General features: G+C 34.3%; 1 protein-coding gene across 2 annotated transcripts in view; it reads right to left on the reverse strand.

Annotated features, from left to right (window-relative positions):
• Positions 1-4,359, reverse strand: part of LOC106875622 (3-oxo-5-alpha-steroid 4-dehydrogenase 1) — a 53,793-nt gene that overhangs the window by 49,381 nt on the left and 53 nt on the right. The window contains exon 1 of one of the 2 annotated variants that reach the window (XM_014923844.2): positions 1,951-2,044. The exons of the other annotated variant lie outside the window; for it this stretch is intronic. The gene's annotated coding sequence lies outside the window, so the exon portion shown is untranslated. Of the gene's footprint in view, positions 1-1,950; positions 2,045-4,359 lie in introns of those variants that run through there. 2 annotated transcript variants of the gene reach the window in all.

Genomic DNA, 4,359 nt, shown 5'->3' on the forward strand with positions numbered 1-4,359 from the left:
GCCCATCGTGTCTATATATATGTGTGTATGTGTGTTTATGTCATTGTGTCAGTGTTTGTCGCCCCATCGCTGCTTGACAACCAGTGTTGGTGTGTTTATTATGTCCTTGTAACTTAGCAGTTCGACAACAGAAAAAATCCCTAGAATAAGTACGAGGCTTTAAAAAAATAAGTCCTGGGGTTGATTTGTTTGACTAAAACCCTTCAAGGCAGTGCTCCAGCAAGGCCACAATCAAATGACTGAAACAGAGAGTAAAATAATATATACATGCATGCAGGCATATAAATAATATTTAAAGAATACAATATTTATTGATCCATTTCAGCCAATCTTACAAATAATCAGTTTGAATGAGGTAATTATGTGATTATGCAAGACTGCACTCATCAAAATGGTTGATATTCACCATAGCTTTCCCTACTGTCCATTCTGACAAGTGTAGTCCTGAGCAATTTCCTAATTACCTAATTTGTGTGTGAAACCAATTGATAAGATTTGCTTAAATGGATCAATAAACTGTATTCTATAAAGATTGATATACCTATTGGTATACCTATGCTGTGCTTGAGAAGGTCCATTTAGACAAGTGAAATCGTAGTCATGGCTAATGCCACTGTCACATATCTGGCACTCATGCTGGCGGCATGTAAAAAGCACCATTCGACCTTTGGGCCTCACAGAGGCAGTGACAAGTGACTGAGACTTTTGGAAATAAACTGTGCTTGAGAAGACATGTCAAGCCAAGTAAGTTCATAGTCGTGACAGATGCCGGTGTGTTGTAACTGGCACCCATGCCAGTGGTGCATAAAAAGTACCCACTACAGTCTTGGAGTAGTTGGCATTAGGAACTGCATCCAGCTGTAGAAACCATGCCAAATGAGATTGAAACTTGGTGCAGCTCCCCAGCTTACCAGTTTTCAGTCAAACTATCCAACCCATGCCAGCATGGAAAATGGACATTAAATGATGATGACGATGCCTATTCTATTGGTAAATTTATGTCTAGTTCTTTTTTCTAACTTGTGGATTCTTATAAAAATGCGTGTGTGTGTGTGTGCATATACACACACATATATCCCTATATATACAAATACATACATATGCAAAATATTTACTCTAGATCAATGAACTAACAATGTAAGTTATACCTCTCACCTTTATCAATTGAAATAACCTAAACCAATTCAATCCAAAAAGGTACGAAATAAACTAACCAAGAACTCTTAACAATTCTCAATTCAAATTTCTGACTTAAGAATCTAAAAATATCTAAAATAAGTTTATAGATAAACCCCATAAATAAGTATCAGAAACCAGCATTATAATTTATAAACAACCATACTTACAAATATATAATAATCAATCAGATGACCTTAGAAATATAATCAGCTAAGGAATAAACTTAATAAAACTAGGAATTCCCCCTTCAGCTGCCTAACAGGCAACATGATTTTGGTGCCTCTTAGAAGCATACGATCTAATATTGCCTGAGAATATACAAATCCAGTAGTTTGCAGCCAGATTATTATTACAAACTTGACCACTTGTTACCTGATTACATAACACAAAATTCAATTACAAAATCAAAATTCAATTAAATAAATTACAAAATCAACAATCAACATTTATAAAGATTAAATTAAAATGTAAATAAATACAAATAACACAAATTAAAATAATCAACATAGATACACTAAAATCACAAATGTACCTATACTATGAACCTATTCAGAGACAAATAGTTACAACTAACAAATTACATATACTAACCAGCTATAAACTCAGAATATCCTAGGTGCCCAAACATTGTAAATCAGACATGACTGTTGTTTGAACTACCATTTATAATGAAATAACACGACTTAAACACCTTTAATAACTTATAACATGAAATTTAAATTACTAAATAACTAATATAATAATTCCAATAAAATTAACTTTTCTACTCACCGCAAAACCTGTACTTGTACTTTATCAAAACAGGGTGGGCTGAAGTCTAATGTTGCGGAAGTGACAGAAATCATCTGATGTGTAACATCAAAACAAAATATGTATTGACTACTCAAGGCCACTTCTTTTCTCATTGGACCCATATGCAGTCACTGTAAACATAACTATATAACTGTAAATACACTTCTTAGTTAATTCTATAATTCACTCATACCTACCCATTTACTATATTATATTTAACATTTTAATTTAGCTTCAAGCTGTCAATCAAAATTATTGCTTCTTCATTTGAATATTATTATGCACATTTCAAATACACTTAAATTTCTTAGTCAATCTTTTAGTACTAAAATATTTTTTAGTGTAATCATTTGTTTAATCAAATTTCTAGTATTTAAAAAATATATCCTTGTGTACTTCTTCCATACTTAATTATAACATACTAAATCTATCCCTCTATCAATCTAATCTTTTAAATAAGTTGCAAACTGTAAACTTGAAACCATTCCATATTTACTCAATATATCATTTTGTATAAGCCAAGTAGACTTAACTTCCTTAAATCTTTTAGACAGACAGAAAGGTAGGTAGGTAGATAGATATAATAGATATACAGGACTTGGACAAAATAATGGAAACACTGCTCTCAGCATCATCACCACCGTCATTTAACGTCCATTTTCCATGCTGGCATAACTATTTCTTTCTATTGGTTAAAAGACAAATTCAAAACTGCTCTGGTCCATATATATGTGTTCACATGTATTATGTATGACTTGTACTTCCTGATATGGCCTTCTGTTTCCCATTTTTCATTTGCAAGTGCATGACCCATCTAAAAGAGGGAATATTCTTGGAATGTGGATGGCTGGTGCTTCATTCACTAAAACTGTTAAATTGTTTAATGTTTTGAGAAGTACAGTTTCTGAAATCATGATAGCATTCCAAAATCAAGATAATGCCAGTTCGGGCAAGCATATAACTGAACAGAAGGCAAATCTCAGAGAGAGAGAGAGCATAGAATAGGGAAATGTAATGTGTTTAAAAACCATCAAACTATAGCAGCAAAAGTGATAGGAAAGCTAAATCACCTCATCAGTTTGTGCCAACCAAAACCATTTATTATGAGCTCCATAAAGCTGGATGCCATGGGAGAGCTGCAATTGTTAAAATTCTCTAGATCTCCATCAACATGAATAAGTGGCAAAAATGGTGTCTAGACTATCAGAAGTGATTAATAGGTCAATGGAAAAAAATGTCATCTTCTCTAAGGAATCATTATTCACCCTTTTTGCCCCTTTTGGGGTAAATTTATGTCCAGAGACAAAAGTAGCCTTCAACTCTGACTTTTGGCCCTACTATGAAGTGTGGAGGTGAATCTGTGATGATTTGGGCAGCCAAATCATGGAATTCTTTTAGTCCTTTAATTGTTCTACATGGCAGAGTTAATACCAAGAATTATCTGAATATTTGGGCTGATCATGTCCATCCTATGGTACAAACACTGTTGGTTATGCAACCTTCTAGGATGACATTGCATCAATTCACACAGCCAATGTTACTCAAAATTAGTATGAAGAACACAAGCGTGTATTAGACCATTTGGATTGGCCTTAACAATCACTGGATCTCAACATAAATGAAAATTTATGGTGCACTTGGAGTAGCAAATGAGGAAGCACTTGCCACTTCCATTCTCTCTGAAAGAGCTAAAGCAGGTTTTACTGAAAGAAGAGCTCAAAATTTCCTTAACAACCGTTCAGATCCTGTATGAGCGAATTCTATATGGCTAGTGTGGTCACCAGAGTTATCAGTTGTCAAGTGACCGGCTGTTTTCCTGAAGTTGGTGTAGCAGATCATTAGGTTCTTCGCATCACAGAACTCTAGAAGCCTTGTTCCCTCCTCATTTCCGGAACTAATTCCATGGCCTCTATGTACAGCATGGAAAACAGCCAGGTGCTGCCCAACATGTCCACTGAAATCACCAGCCATAAAGATAAGGTCACTGTCATTTGTCTTTGTGGCAGCCCTTAAAGAATATCATAAAAACGATCCTTTTGTTCATTTGGCAGACCCAGTTGCTAGACATAGGCAGAGATAATTGTTGCTGTGCTACTTTGCAAAACTAGTCTAAGTTTAAATATTTTATCACACATTTTGACTACCTCGATCACCTGATCAACCTATTTCTCTGCTAGAAGTATGCCCACACCACCTACCCTGTCACTGTTGCCTTAAATACACAATCTAAAACTATAGCACAAACAGATGAATACTGTGAGGTTTTTAAGATAGTTTAACATAATTAAACATATATGGTTGATATGGTTAACATATCAACCATATATGTTAACAAGAAACACTTGTGTATAGAGATCTAAAAGTTTTCAAAAAAAAAAAAAAAAAAAA

Source organism: Octopus bimaculoides, chromosome 11, assembly GCF_001194135.2.
Source record: "Octopus bimaculoides isolate UCB-OBI-ISO-001 chromosome 11, ASM119413v2, whole genome shotgun sequence".
NCBI classification, from domain to species: Eukaryota; Metazoa; Mollusca; class Cephalopoda; order Octopoda; family Octopodidae; genus Octopus; species Octopus bimaculoides.